Source organism: Uranotaenia lowii, chromosome 3 (genome assembly GCF_029784155.1).
Source record: "Uranotaenia lowii strain MFRU-FL chromosome 3, ASM2978415v1, whole genome shotgun sequence".
NCBI lineage: Eukaryota > Metazoa > Arthropoda > Insecta > Diptera > Culicidae > Uranotaenia > Uranotaenia lowii.
Window position 1 is genome coordinate 10511452 of NC_073693.1, and position 15941 is coordinate 10527392.

General features: G+C 33.6%; 1 protein-coding gene across 11 annotated transcripts in view; it reads right to left on the reverse strand.

Moving 5' to 3' along the window:
- Positions 1–15430, reverse strand: part of LOC129757919 (sex determination protein fox-1-like) — a 680148-nt gene extending 664718 nt beyond the window's left edge. For 10 of the 11 annotated variants that reach the window (XM_055755318.1, XM_055755316.1, XM_055755317.1 and 7 more), the window contains exon 1: positions 13484–15430. The gene's annotated coding sequence lies outside the window, so the exon portion shown is untranslated. The remainder of the gene's footprint in view (positions 1–13483) is intronic. The other variant, XM_055755313.1, reaches the window with a different exon arrangement.
- Positions 15431–15941: the final 511 nt, after the last annotated feature.

The following is a 15941-nucleotide window of genomic DNA, read 5'->3' on the forward strand; positions in this document are numbered from 1 at the left end:
AACCACGACAATGGCTCATGAAAAGCAATGTGTCATTTTGCAGATGGCAGATTTAAGATTTAGTTGATTTATCCATCTATCATAAATGGTTATTTCCTAGGGCTGGAGAATAACATTTTTTTCAATTTTCTTAAAATTAAGTCATTTTTTCAAATATGTTCCGAATATTTGTGTAACAGTAGTTTTTTTTAAATTGAATTGTAGATATTATAGGAACAACTGAATAGTTTTTAATATATTTTTTTTTGAAAATGAGCACTTTTGTAGAAAAGTTGGGTACCTACTTTTCCCCGGCTTTCCCCGGCCTACTTCTCCTAATAAAAAATAGAAACTTAAAAATTGGCCAGTGACAGGAAAAACTAAAATTACCTCATACTTGAATAATGGTGTAATTGTAAAAAAAACCTTCATAATCTTAGAGATTGCTTCCAGAATAAAAACTAAACGCTGTCCATCACCAGTGAAATGATAAAATTTGTCGCTCATTTTTTAACGATTATACCTTGAAACTTATCGCGGTGGCGTCTGTTCGGATCATAATACGGCATCCTTTTTAAAAATCTTCAAGCGCAAAAATATGGCATACATTATCGGATTTCACAGCTTTGATGAGATGGCTCGTCGATTCGATATCGGGCCCAATTTTTGCGGTTGCGGCTTGTTTTCCCACTTCGACGGCTGAATATTACATTTTCATATATTCGCATTCGCTACAATAAAAAAGAAGGATGAACGGAAAAAGAAATCCATACCAACTGCTCAGCCGAGGGAGCAAATATCGTACCGTGCCAGCGTATGCGGGGGCGCTGAAATGGCAAAATGATTGAAATTTGCCGCAGGCTATTGGAAAATTCCGTATCGCACTTTTGTGACTGATGGTTTGGTATGGTGTGGGAAAAATGCGTACGAAAAATTGGCTGGCATTTTGGGGGCGTCCGTCGTCGATTGTTAAACATGAGGCGCGCGAGCCTTTCGATGGGGATTTTCATGGCAGTTCTTTCAATTTTGGAATAAATTACAGCACGGCAGTGGCAACAGTATTGTGGCAGTGAGGTTAACTTTTATTTTATTTTTCATAATGACGTCGGGGGAATTGGTGCGAATGAGTTGGTATTAATCATTTTACGAGGGTGATTTGGATATAAAACTGGGGCAATAAAATTGTGGATTTGTGTCATAAAATGAAAAATGTTACGACAAAAACTGCAAAAGAATGCGCTGTATTAGGAACATAAAATATGTAACACTTTGTTTTAAAAAGACCATTGGAACCAAATACTGGGGGGCAAAGTTCGCCCTAACCAAAACAAAAAACGAAAATAAATTTTCTTTTTCACATGGTACCAAATGCAAATAATTTTTCGAAAAAAAATACCGGTCCAACATTTTCCCCCCATAATCGATCGGAAATAACTGTGGGTGAGCGAGCAAATATTTTATTGGTGGCATTTTTCGGATGCTGCTGCTCAAACAACATATGCTACAGCTTCGCACGAATATTCCTTAGCAATGAACTTCGAAGTGGGGAGACATTTTTGTTCTTTTTTGAAAGCTTTCAAATTAAAGAGCTCAGAAAAAACTGTCCCGATTAGTGGGAAGAAATTCGATATTGATAACAAACACAATTTGATGCGGGGCAACGACTGTTGGCTGAAGTCAACTTAAATAATGGGATTTGTTTTGGTTGAACCTACCCCCGATAATGTTTTAAGGGTAGATAGCATGTCAGACAATTTGTTTGAGCGGTTTCGATTTCGAGCGCTTATTGAGAAATCGACTAACGACTACTAACGATTTGGTTGCCCGAAGGGGTGATTTGGGGGTTGTTTATTTGCGCATTAGTTAGACGTCTTCGCTTGGAACCGAAGGCTGAATTTCGAGTGCCACTCAAACAACTTATCTCGATAGGTTTCGATTTCGCTTGGAAGGCTGGGGGCTAGATTTCTGCCTCAAATTTCTTCCACTGATGCTGTGAATCATTGAAATAGGTTTCAGGTGATATTGTAGACCATTCGAGGAAATGGTTTCCCAAAGAATTGTTTACCAACACAAGATTTTTAATTAACTTTTTAGGAAAGCCGCGGCAAGATTATTTTTTAATTCAACTTAAATAAAAAAAAACAGCGCAAAGAGCGCAAAGTACGTGAAGTAATAAACAACACAATTTTAAACATGATCCTAATCCTGCTCCATAACCTAAACACGATCTCATACGGGATCAGAGTAAGATCTGGATCTGGAGTAAAAAGCTAATTCCGAATCTGATCACGATACTTATCTTGAACCTGATCGTGGATCCTTATTCCAATGCAGACCCAGATCTCGACTTTTATCCAAACACCTCATCTTCATCCTGTTACATATTGCAAAACTCTCCCCGATCCTCCTCCCTGATTCTCATCCAAGATCTCAAATACTGATCTGGAATCTGTAAAAGGTCCTTGATCCTGAATAAATCCTGACCATGAACCTGATTCTGATCCTGGGTAAAGATTTTGATCCTGTAGTTAAGCTTGATGATGTCATAGCAAACAGTTATGTCTTTTATGTGATGTGACATGTATATTTTTCATTCCATATTAAATTTGATTCATGCTTTATGAAAATTATAAGCATGTTCAATGTTTTGATAATAATTTTCTTTTCCTTGGTTGATTTGCGGCTTCCAGTCTTAAGATTTTTAGTAAAATATCAGGTAGTTTTCCGAATATAAAATAGTAAATTTATGTTTCATATTCAGATTCAAAGTCCTTAAACATAATTCTTATGAAAAGATGTAAAATAACAAAGCTTCAATATGGCGATCTCAAATTTAAAACTCAGAATTAGATTCATCATTCTAAATTCATATTTTTATTCAGATACACTATTCATATTCAAAATAAATTATTAAAACAAAGAACTAAGATTAAATCCAACAATTAACCACATGATTTTAATTACGAATCATAAATGATGGCTCTGAAACTTCGCTTTGGAAATTCGGATCTGGAATTAAGATTCGGAAATTTTTGTACATTTCAGCAATCCTATTGAAATTTGGAAACAGATTGAAAGTTCTTATACTGATTTCAGGCTCAGAATTCAGATTCAGAATCTAGGGTCAAAATAAAGAATATTATTTAGCTCGCAAATGACTTTTACAATCAAGATTAAAATATCAAATTGACTATTTCAAAGATAAAAAACTTATAAATTTGATTGTTATTTTAATTTCAAAATTCCATTTTTTAATCAAAGTAAGTATGTTCACACAATTCAACTGAAAATCTCAAATCAAATGTAAAATTTGAGTTTATTATATTAGTTTTAGGTGCTGTTTTATGGAAAAAATCATTTTTTTTAGAATAATGTCTTGCACAGGATTTCCATTGCTTGCTCCATGGAATTGCTTGTTGAAGAAAAATAATTGCTGATAAAGAAAGTGCTAGATATAAGTTATTTTTGTAATATAAAAACGGAATCTCGGCTCCGTAGAATTAAAAAGTATGAGCCGTTTTAAATAAACGAATTTAAAAAGAAAGAAACATGTGAATGTTCTTCATCTTAAACATCTACACAAAACTCTATATTTTTCTGGTTTTTTTTAACTTTATGGATAATGAAATTTTTATCAATAACCAAAATTTAAACTGAAATCAAAAATTTGGATCAAGTTTGCAAAAACCAGATTTGAACCGAAAAATTTCAATCTCTTATTTTTATTCTTGAAAACCTAATTTATTTCCGACAATATAGTTTAAAACTATGAATTTGCTTAAGATTTTGAAAGACTCAAATTAAATAAGGCTTATCTATCAGACTTTGAAATAAACTAGAAGATTTCAACCAACGATGGAAGTGAATTCCATATTTTTTTACTTAAAGTTTCATTTTACAAATTTAGCTCACTGATTTTCGGACGTATTTTCTGAGGTTATGATTAAACCCTCTGGAATCCAATTTTTTTCGCTGAAAAATTCACAGAATCTTAGTTTTGTGATTACAACCAACTTTTGTTCTACGAAAAACTTCATAGATGTGATTTTTTTTGTATTTATTTCAAAAATTACTTAACCACAAAAGCCAAGAAACTTGGCTTTCAGCGCTTTTTCGGTTATAGTTTTTACAAACTTCTTCCAATTTTTCCAAAATTTTGAAACACTTGACACTGATTCTTAGCTATATTTTTATTTAGATTTGGCTTAAATTAGCGCACAAATAACTGTAAGTTTTTAATGTACATTATTCGAATAGTTGTCGCACTTTCCCAACCCCGCCCTGGGTTGGGTTGGGGTTTAAGTTTTATCTCTTTTTTTCTCTTTGACCTAACTGTCAATAATTTTTTTGAACGAAAAACACATTGACTAAGGATTTCAAATTCGTTTTAAAAACAAGAAACATGCAATTTTCTTAAATTTATTTCTTAGTAAAAAATGTACTTTTTCATGAATGTTTGTCATTAAACGGCTTAAACTCAAAAAAAAAATACGATTCTTTACCCAATAATATGGTGGATGCAAACTGCTGTCAGAATGTCGAGGCGTTCGGATCAAACCTTTTATAATTTTGGCTTTATATAAGAGGAAAAATAGGCATTTTTAATGATGTGACACTACGAAAATTAGAGGTTTCTATTAAAAGGTTTACATTGCATCTTTTGTAACGAAAATTCGGATTCATTCCAAACATTTGAAGCCGTATCCAATGCTTGTGAAAGAATGAAAATCGGTAACAACGGGGTAAATGAAAGGATGTGAAGCAACGAAAACTGAGTTGTGGACCTAATTACTCGTCCATTTAAAGTTTTCGGAGTCGTATTGCGAATTTCAGGGGAAATTTTTGTGTAAAATTTGCATTTTTGCAGCATTTTTTTTACTGTTCGACAAAAAACTGAACAGTTTTTGAAAAGAATTGTAATCGTTCAAGATAAATAGTCATGCCGGAACCAAACAAAATCAACAAAACTATTTTTATGCATGAGGCATGCTCAGTTTGATGGAATTTGCAAACCTGTGCAATGAAAACCTTTCAAGACTAAAAAAACATGCTTGAATTCAAATTGGATTTACAGATATTTATGTATTAGCATTCAAGAGTTAAATTCAAAATCTAAATTCAGATTTTATTTAGAATCAATGTATCAAACAAAAATTATAATTTCAAATCAAGATTTCAGAAACATATTACAAATTAAATTCAAATTTAAAATCTAGAATTACTCTTTTTAACGAATAGTCACCGTTGATTATTATTTTTTTATGATGGTTTAATGGCATTGCGGTGAACTTTTTACTACGAAAATTCTTCCATAAAAATATGCTCTTGGCTCATTTTCAACATCTTTCAATTTTCTTCTATTAAGCATCTGCTTTGTCTATCCGTCTTTAAATTTCAATCTGTAATTCTTCTATCAAGAATTTTCGTAGTAAAAAGTTCACCGCAATGCCATTAAACCATCATAAAAAAATCTAGAATTACAGAAAATTCATTCATAAAATAAATGAGTGTTTCAATTGCATATCTTCAACACACAAAAAATCGTTTTCATGTAATGTGTTGAAAATTTGTTTGTTTGTTTATTTTGGATCTTTTCTGTCGATCGAGTGCTTCAAATGTGTATCTTATTACAGAATATTTTTCAATTTTATCGTATAAATCAAGAGTAAAAATCTAATGAAGGTTATAATTTTGAAATTAGAATAAGATTTGATCAGATCGTCATATTAAATTCAAAAACGTGTGTTAAATAGTTCTTCTGGATGAGGCAAAAGAAACATTTGATTAGATAAATTAAGAATAGAAATTAAATGTTCAAACACAGATTCAGATCAGTTATCATTTCAAAAAGATAATAAAAATCCAAGGGAGTTTAATACCTTGATCAATGATTTTGAGTTCTCACAAAATTACACACAGAATTACACAATAAATTACGCAATTCAACTATGTCATTGTTTTACTGATGAAGAAATATTAAGAATGATCAATAGGAAAATGATATGCTGAAAACAAAATTCTTTCATTAACAGAGGATAATTTAGAAATGGAAGTTCCTCAAAAAAAAAAATAAGTAGTGTAAAACTTTCGTTATATCAGTTTGAAAAGTATTAATATGAATTTCAATTCCAGGACTGAAATTAGAATATTTAGAAATAAAATTCTATAGAGAAACTCAGTTTTGCCGATTGGTCCAGTTTAAATTTTACCTTTTTTTTCAAATTGATATTCAGTAAAAGAGTGTACATTAACTCAGCATTAATCATACTCATACCTATACTTATAAAATTAGCATTCCAGATTGCCATGGGAGCTCGAGTGAACTCAAAATTACAAATGGATTTCAATGTTTTTATTCACTATCTTCGTGATTTTTTTCTTCAGTTTTGATTATGGGTGGCCGAGATTTTAGATAAAATGCCCTTGTTTTGAATTTAGCGGACAGCAGACACTGAATTTCTTTTTGAAAATTTCACATCATTATGTACATGAAAGGAAAACATGTTTGCATGTATTCAGGAATCTTAAGGATTCATCCATGATTTAAATTAAGGGTGTCAGATTGTCCGGTTTTATTCGGGTTTGCTCGGATATTATATACAAAATTTGAAAACAGTCCGGCTCGACCTGTTTGCCCGGATTTTATAAAAAAAACGCTCGATTTTTGACCGGATTTTTTTACTTTATTTGGCAAATAAAAAAAAAACATTGTGTTGTAAATTTTTTTAATTGATGCCTTCTAAACGATATTCTTTAAGCAAGATTTATAGCAATAATCATGAAAGGTTTTTTGGAAGCCTAAAAACGATTTTAAATTTGTCGATGAGTTTTGATGAAAAAAAACCCTTTTTTTTAATAATTTCTTTCTTGATTTTTTGTTGAGTAAATTCCGGATTTTTACATAATTTGCCTGGATATTGCCCGAATTAATTTTAAAATCAAATGCCCGGATTTTGCCAGGTTTTTATATTAAATTGCCCGGATTTGTTCGGCTTGATACGTGCTGCAAAAATTCTGGAAACCTTAGTTTAAATAATACCCAGCATATTCTCGGATAAATATTGCCCGTATAAAATTCTGGAAAATTTATTAAAAGGTTTTAGTTTATTCAACCAATCATGAGCCTAGTCATAAATTGAATATTTAAATATTTCTCACAAATAATCTTAAAATTTATAGTTGAAGCAATACACCTTTTAATTTTGCAAGAGATTTCTACTTAATGAAAATATAAGAGGCTTTTTTTTACTTCTTTTCATAACTGATAACTACTGCAGTTTATACAAATTTCGACAAATCAAAGAAAAAAGTAATTCCAGCCGTCGTTAATACCGTATTTTTTTTAATTTTTAAGATTTATTCACATTATTAAAAACAAAACAAAAAGTTTAAATTGAGCTCATTTTGCTTAAGCAAATCAAATCTAAATTGTTTTATATGGGAGTATGAATAACAACTAAAACGCTAATGACGTGTTTCGGTAGAAAAAAAAATCAAAATTTTAGATGTTTGGCCTCACTTTCTTCTTGATTTTTTTTATATCTGGATTCTGCTTCAGTTTGTCCATTTGTCCGGATTTTGTGTCGAAAAGTTCAAAATCGAATGCTTAGATTTTGTCAGGTTTTGAAAAAAAATTGTCTTAATCTGCTCAGTCCACATAAATGTGATAAAAATTATGCATTGCTTACTCTAGGTGGACCCCTCAACATATTTTAGAGTAAAACTAATCAATACATTATAGCTGTTATATTTTACGTATTGATTCCAATTCTCTAGTTTCGATCTCTTTTTCTTTCTATAGAACTTGAATTACTTGATAAAAGTGATGTTGATTTTTTTCATCTTCGACCCCCCCCCCCCCCTTAGATTGAAAAAACATCTGGAAAGAAAATCCAGACCGATAGAAATGGGATTCCCAACTTGGATCGTAAAATGGCTCGAATCGTATCTCCATGACAGAACTGCATTTGTTCGACAGGGTCACATCAAATCCCGAAACTTTACTGTTCTTTCTGGAGTTCCTCAAGGGAGTCATCTGGGTCCACTACTTTTCAACTTGTTCATGAACGATCTTTGTAATATAATTGATTCTGAGTTAGTATTCTACGCTGACGATCTAAAAATGTACCGCTCAATATCACAATATTCAGACTGTTTGTTACTGCAGCAGGATCTCGATAAACTTATGTGCTGGTGCCAAATAAATGCGATGGAAGTTAATCTAAAAAAATGTAAGCTTATAACGTTCACTAGAAGCAGAGATGAGATCGCACATCTTTACACAGCTGATAACACGGAACTTCAGAAAGTTGAATCCATTCGGGATTTGGGTGTGATTGTTGATAAGTCTCTAAATTTCAAGGAACATCTTGCTGTAACCATAGCGAAGGCTAAAACAGTGCTGGGATTTCTGGTAAGAAACACCAAAGGATTCACCGATATCACCACTCTGAAGGCATTGTACTGCTCGCTCGTCCGCTGTGGTTTGGAGTACAACATACCATGGCCGTAGGAACGGGGGGGGGGGGGGGGTTTTGGGGGTTAAACCCCCCCCCCATGAAGGTCCAAAAATACCAAGTGAAATTTTTTTGCTAAACATTAAATTTGAAATTTCTAATCAAATTTTGATGAACAACTAAAATCATTCAAGACCACAATTTCACAACAGTATTTCAAAAAATTTCTCACTTGTTGATAGTAATTGAGTCCCAAATATTGAATCCCAATGAAGTTAGACTAAGCTTACCAGATTGTCCGGATTTGGACCAGATTTTCTCACTCTATTTGCAGAATCAAACGAAAATTTCAGTTGAGTTATTAGAATTATGTGTTTTGCGTCAAAATAGTGTTTTTTAAACCAATTTTGTCAATATGAACATAAACGATTTTTTGGCAACCTTAAATCGGATTCTGAATCGGATGATATGTTTCGATTAAATAAAAACAATTTGCCACGTGTTTTTTGGCCGGATTTTGGGGAAATTTTAAAACAATATGCCCTCATTTCACAAGGTCTCAAGACAAATTTGCCCGGATGTGCCCAAACCAGATACTTGCGAAAAAATATCTAATAAGTATCCAGTTTATTGTTCTTGATTTCCGAGTTGGGTCATCATTGGTATAGAATCATCAAAAATCACATTGAAAACATTGAAAAAATTTCTTTTCTGGAATTTAGATCAAGGTTCTGAATTTGAGTTCAAAATGCAGAATTAAGACTTAGAACTAAAATCCAAGCTTTGTATTCGGGTTTAGGTCAAATTTAAGTTTTATATTCAATTTTAAAATATCAATTATTAAATTCAATTAAGGATTCAACGAGATCGCAGTTCCAAAACTTTGATTCTTGATTCAAAATAAAAAAATTCAAACTTGGTGCACATATGCGGTGACGACGCGAAAACTGCAAGTTTTTGTAAATCGCTGCCTGCGGAACATCATCCGCGCTTGGTGGCCTGGCAACTGGATCTCGAATGAGGAACTACATCGCCGGTGTCATCAAAGGGCGCTAGAAATCGAGATTCGAGAACGTAAGTGGAGATGGATTGGGCACACGCTGCGAAAAGATGAAAACGAGATTTGCAGAGAGGCGCTAGATTGGAATCCAGAAGGTCATCGAAGAAGAGGCAGGCCCAGAAACTCGTGGCGGCGAAGCCTAGCCGCTGAAATCCGAACTGTCGACGAAAATCTTGACTGGGACCAGGTGAAGACGCTGGCTCCGGATCGTCAACAGTGGAGGTCTTTTACCACGGCCCTATGCACCGGAGGATCGGCGCGGGATCATTAAAAAAAAAAAAAAAAAAAAAAAATTCAATCAAAGTCAGCTTAGAAACATTAACCTGGTGAAAATCACTTATAAAAAATAAGATCTGGATTCATTCCAAAGAATTTGTTTTTTTGAATAATCTAGATTAAAATTTTGAAAACATTAATCACATGATTAAAATTATGAAATATAAAATAATGAATGCTGATTTTTTAACTTGTTTTTTATCTTCAAGTAAAACTTAAGCTGAAATTTTCATTTAATTTTTTTTTATATATATTGCAGATTCTTCAAAATCAAACGTTCTATCTAAAATCTTAAACTTTATTCGGTTTACAAGAGTATAGAATAAAACTTATTTGAACAGTAAACCTTATTTTTTACTTTTATTTCTGAATATTTGATACATTTTCACCCATGCTTAAAATAGTTATGCTTTTGGTCCAAAAGAAATAGTTTCGTAATGTCAGTGAGTAAAACAGATTTTTTTTTTCTAAATAAAGCGTTCGAAATCCTTTTTTTATGTTTCGATTATAGTCGTTTCCACATCATTGTTCAACTCTCGACTTTTCTCAACGATGCAGTTGGCACATCAATAATTGAAAAACTATCTGGAACAACTGTGTTCGACTCTTGGGCTTAAACTCACGGACATCACCACTGAAGGCAACTGATTTACCAACTGAACTATATCACAAATCCCCACATTTTTTAAAGCTTCATAAAAAAATTGCCATCTCCTAGGACTTATTTATAAAATAAGTAACTTTGAATGCAAAACAACTTTTACTTGAATACTTTGTACTTAGAACATATACATTTTTTTCACTTGTGTCTACATTGTTCAAGTAAAAATGTTATGGGAAAAAAATTGTCATCAAAGCCCCCCCCATGAGCCGGTTCTTCCTACGGCCCTGCAACATACAATAAATAAATAAATAAAAATGCCAACATATGCAAGGCCGTATTAAGAGAAGGGCGATGGGGGGCAATTGTCCTCTTCTTAATATGCATATGTTGGCATTTTTATCGGTCTGGATTTTACAGATTTTTTCAACACCTATCGTCAGTTTTTACCCAAATTTTGAGTACGTCATCTTGAAATTTTCTCATCGAAACTTTATTCACATATGCACGCACATATCAGGTCTTGGAGATAATATTAGAGAAACAATTAGAGATTAGAGAACTAGAGAAGTAGAGAAGTAATTTAAATATTAGAATTTAGAATTTTGTTTTCACGAGATATCACAGTTGTGTCGAAGCGAAATATTCGGTGAAACAATTGGCTGAGAGTTGTTGAAAGGTATGAAGAGACATTTTTTAAACAAAACTGTTACCATCAAAATGGTGTGATTATTAACAAGAATTTCATGAAAAAAGCATCAAACCATGGCCGTAGGAACGGGGGGTGTTTTGGAGGTTAAACCCCCCCCCCCATGAGGGTCCAAAAAAGGTTAAGCATATTCTTCTCTTAACTCGAAATTTTAAAAAAAATAAATTCATAATAAAATTTCGATGAACGATTAAAGTTAATCAAGAGTAACAATTTCGACTCAGAACTAAGACCAAAACCTCAAAATCTTATCCCAGGTCCACAATTCTACTGTAGATTTTTGAAATTTTCTCATCTGTTGATAGAAACTTTAAGACTCTTGATTTTCAGCTTGGTTCATCATTGGGACAAAATCCTGATCCGAATCTTGGTATTACATTTAAAACTAAAATTAGATTCATTTTACATGTTTGAAACTCATCATTCCGGAATATTAAAAAATGTTAAAAATAACAAACCATTTGTAAATTTAAACTAACGAATTTAAACTTTAAAAAGTTCCATAAAGGTGATCCAGAAATGAAATATCAGAGTTTCACCATTCGGAACTTTCAGTCAGGATAGGAATTAAAAATTTGTATCCAGGATAAAAATGCTAAATTCAGATACGGAATTGAAATTCAAATTTTCCTAAAACAAAACGCAAACAGATTTGAGCCCAAAACAAGTTTCTTTTTCAAATAAAACCTTGAAAAACCCTCATTCATTTTTTTTTAAATTATGAAAAACTTATCACTTTAAGGACTTTTTTTTCGAAAGTAATGAATTGAAATGAATAATTATTAAAATAAAAGAACTGAAACCTGAATAATGAGATAGTACCATTTTTTCACTATTCTGTATGCATGAATTTTTCAAGCAAAAATGTTCTGGGGAAAATTTTGCCACCAAAACCTTCCCCTATGAGGCAGTTCTTCCTACGGCTCTGCATCAAACATAACATTTTGGTCATCTATCTTAAAAAAAGAAAATATAATTTATTTTCAGTATTTCGTGGGTTTTAAAAGTATACTTTTGGTGTGATTTTAGGCATTTCAGCGAGTTATGAAATTCAAAGTAGAATCATTATCGTTCTACTTATCAATGCTTTCATTTCCCTCTAATAATTCTTCTTTAAATTTTGAAATTCGCCGAAATGCTAAAAATCAAACAAAAATATTTCCCCGCGGCGATCAAAATAAGATAATAAAAGTGTACTTAGAAGGGGTTGTTCTATAGAGCTTGTTATTAGTTTAAATTAAGGTTGCCAGATTGCCCGGTTTTATCCGGGTTTGCCCGGATATTTGATACAAAATTTTGGAACAGTTCAGCCCGGCCCGGTTGCCCGGATTTCATTGAAAAATGTCCGAATTTTGCCGGATATTTTCACTTTATTTGACAAATAAAACATTTAAATGAAATTGTGTTATAATTTGTTTTAAATATCAACCAAACCCAATTTTTTTTAGCAGATTTTGCAGAAATAATCATGAAAGGATTTCTCGAAGTGTAAAATTCGATTTCAAATTTGTTTTTGAATTTTGACGAAAAAATTTTTTTTTTCAATTCTTTTATCTTGATTTTTGTTGAGTTCTGGGTTTTGACAAAATTTGCCCGGATATTGTCCGGATTTTTGGTCTCGTTTTAGAAGTAAAATGCCCGAATTTCGCCAGGTTTTTTTTTATAAAAAATTGCCCGGATTGTCCGGCCCGAATACGTGCTGAAAATATTCTGACAACCTTAGTTTAAATTGTAAGTTAGTATAAAGCAAATTTAATTTAAAATAAAAGATTTCAAAAAATAAATCAGCTAAGTTGAAAGCATGATACACTATAGTTACTTAAACTCGTTTTCTAACAAGTTGAATAAAATTCATACAAATTCATTTTTATATGACTTGGCCGTTTTTTCTAAAGTTTTTGTAGTTATAATGCATTGTTTTGTCAAATATGTTATACCCAACTATTTGAAATGATGTTTGTTTTTAATGCAGTCGACCGTCTATCAAACCAAGCTAAATTATTTTTTTTTGAAACAGCAGAACTCGAGCTTCATCTTTTTTACTATGCGAGGCAAAAATGCTTCTTTAAAAAAGCACTTCTGATTCTGTCTCTAAAACGTAATAGTTTTCGTCCAGAAAAAAATATTTGTACCTAAAATTCTAGTGATGCAAAACAAAACTTTCGTTTATTTCTACTGACAACTTTTTGATACAGACCTAACCTAGATTCGATAATTCAAACAAAATTTTATCCAAGGGTACTGTGCGCCAAATTTTCAACTTCCCAAAATTCAACCAATGGTCCCAATATCCCTCTTTTTGATGCTTAATTTCAACCTATTCGTCCCATTGAGTTTTCAAATGTTTCATTTCATCAATGCACAGGAGTACCATCGAATAACTACCGAGAAGAGGTACTTACCTCAATAAAATTTCCCGTGTACCAGTTTCCGAGAACTACTGATTTTCCAGCTGCGTGTGTTCCTGCTGCTCGCTCGATTCAATCCGATCGCTCACTTCCGGCTTATTTATAATCCAATTAGTAGTTTAGATTTCCGCTTTCGTTCGAATCGATGGACGACGTTGGGGGTGAAAAGGGAAGAATTTTCTCCAGAGTGTATCTTGTTTTTTTCTTCAACTCTTTCCTCTCAAACGAACCGGTGAAAAACTTTCCTGACTACCGACGATAGTTGTTAGTGCGGCTATTAGTGCAGCGTGAGTTGAACTAATTTCGTGCTTCTTTGCTCTCAAAATTCACTTGCTTGTGATGGATTTTTCCTCCTGTTGGCCAGGTGTCGTAAACATCCACTTCCAATGTCTCTTCTTGATTTCTTGATTCTACTCAAATGAGAATTCTTTCCAGAAATTTTTTTTTTCTTTCTCAACTGCGCAATGATTAATGAATTCACCTTGATTTGTTCCGTTTGGCCACTTTTTTCGCACTTCACAACGAGAAATGCCAATAACGAAATCCGGCTCACTATTGCCTGAACCTCGTGAGATGTAAATAAAAACTTTCCGTTGAACTTTTCAAACCACCACTCGTCAAATTGGAATTCTTCTTTCCCAAATTAATCACTTCGAATATTTTTTTCCGTTTTCCGGGGAATTGCACCACTTCCTGGGGCTCTGATTTTTCCGCCAACCCCTCGTTCAACCTCTCAAAGGTGACACTCCGAAACACTTGCGAATGGTGCGGATAAAAGTTTAGTCAGGGAGATTTTCCCAGCCACTGATCCCTCTTTTCATTCCGCTTATGTTACGGGGGAGTTATCCTTTTTATTCCGCTTTGCTGTTGTTTATATCCGGGATTTTCGTTCCGGGAAAAAACTTGTTGGTTTGACTGAGACTTTTTTTTGTAATTATCTACGCAATTGAAGTTGCAAAGTTTGTTCCACTCGTTTTCCTTATTTACTCTTCTTTCAGCTATTTATCTATTTAAGAAACTTTTCATTTGGCGCTTGTTTATCTCAGCTACGAAATGGATGAGTAGATATTTTCAACTATTGCGCGGAAAATTTGTTTGGAAACCAAGTCGTTGAACTTCCTTGGAAATATTTTTCAATTCTCATCACCAATAAATATGTTTGCTAAGAAAGAAAATGAACAACTCGTAGCAATTTCCTTTTTATCAACACTCTTCTTTAGCCACTTCAGCAGACGAAAAAAAGAAACAAAACGAGAATTCACAGCATCCAAATGATTTTTCTTCTTCCTTCCGTCCGTTTCTTCTTCCGGTTGCTTCTCAGTCCCAAAAAAGGACACCCGATCTGTAGGTATTTTTCTTCGGCCTTGCTCCGGAAAGACGAATACTCACAATTCTCACGGCTTTACTGCGTTCCCCGTCGAGTTTCCTCAGGCAAAGGACGAAGGAAAAAAAACAAAACTCCAAACTCAGCCACTTTTCACCAGACTTTTTCCCCTCCCGTTTTGCTTCCTCAATGAACCGAAGGCCCCAAGAAATTCTTCTTCAATCGGAAAAACTTTCACCGGTCACCGCAAAAAATCAACACTCTGGAACTGTGGACCCCCGAAAGCGGGAAATGTGTGAAAGAAAACTGCTCTTCCCTTCAGGCGCAACTTCGCTAACCGCAATTCACACACTGATGTTGATGCTGCTCCTGCTACTGGTCGAAAAAAGATGAAGAAACAGCATAACAAACCCACTTTCTCGAAGCTAGAAGCAGTAGATTATACACACCTACAACAGACATACCCCAGTAGTACACAGAAACATACACAGCTCGATCCGAAGAATGGGGCATACGCGCGGGAAAACCGAAATTGCGAGCTCTGGAAAACTGGCTTGTCAACTTCCTAACTTCCTGAACTTCCGAACCAACTGATGCGATGCGACTGCTGGCGATGACGTCGGGCACAGATCTGAATGGGAAAACAAGTTGGCGTCCAGTGTGATGGAAAACACTTTTCCGAGTAGACGCTCTAAGAGAGAGAGAGCACCGAGCATACATTCTGGTGGGTTGTTATGGTTTTTCCGACCTTATGCTCTCTGGAGAAATAAACAATGCGGAACTCATTTTCCTGGAGCATCCAACTAGGATCTAGTGGGATTTGTCCTAGCCGAAGGTAGACGGCGCTTTGATGCTTCGAAACTGCGATATGTAACTGTTTTTGGTGCTTCGAACATTTTTTATTGACGTAGTTGGCCTAAATACATGTTTTAATTATTCCAAGCTGATGATTTAACAAAGCTTATTTCTCAACCCTAATCCGCTCTTCAGTGTCAATATAACACTTTTGGAAGTTTGGCGGCTTGTAACTTTGTTCGGGTTCATCCAAATATAAAAAAAAACTTCGCGGACCCTCAATGAATTCTTAAAATCTTTCATTATGCATTATTTTTTTTTAAGGACGTATCC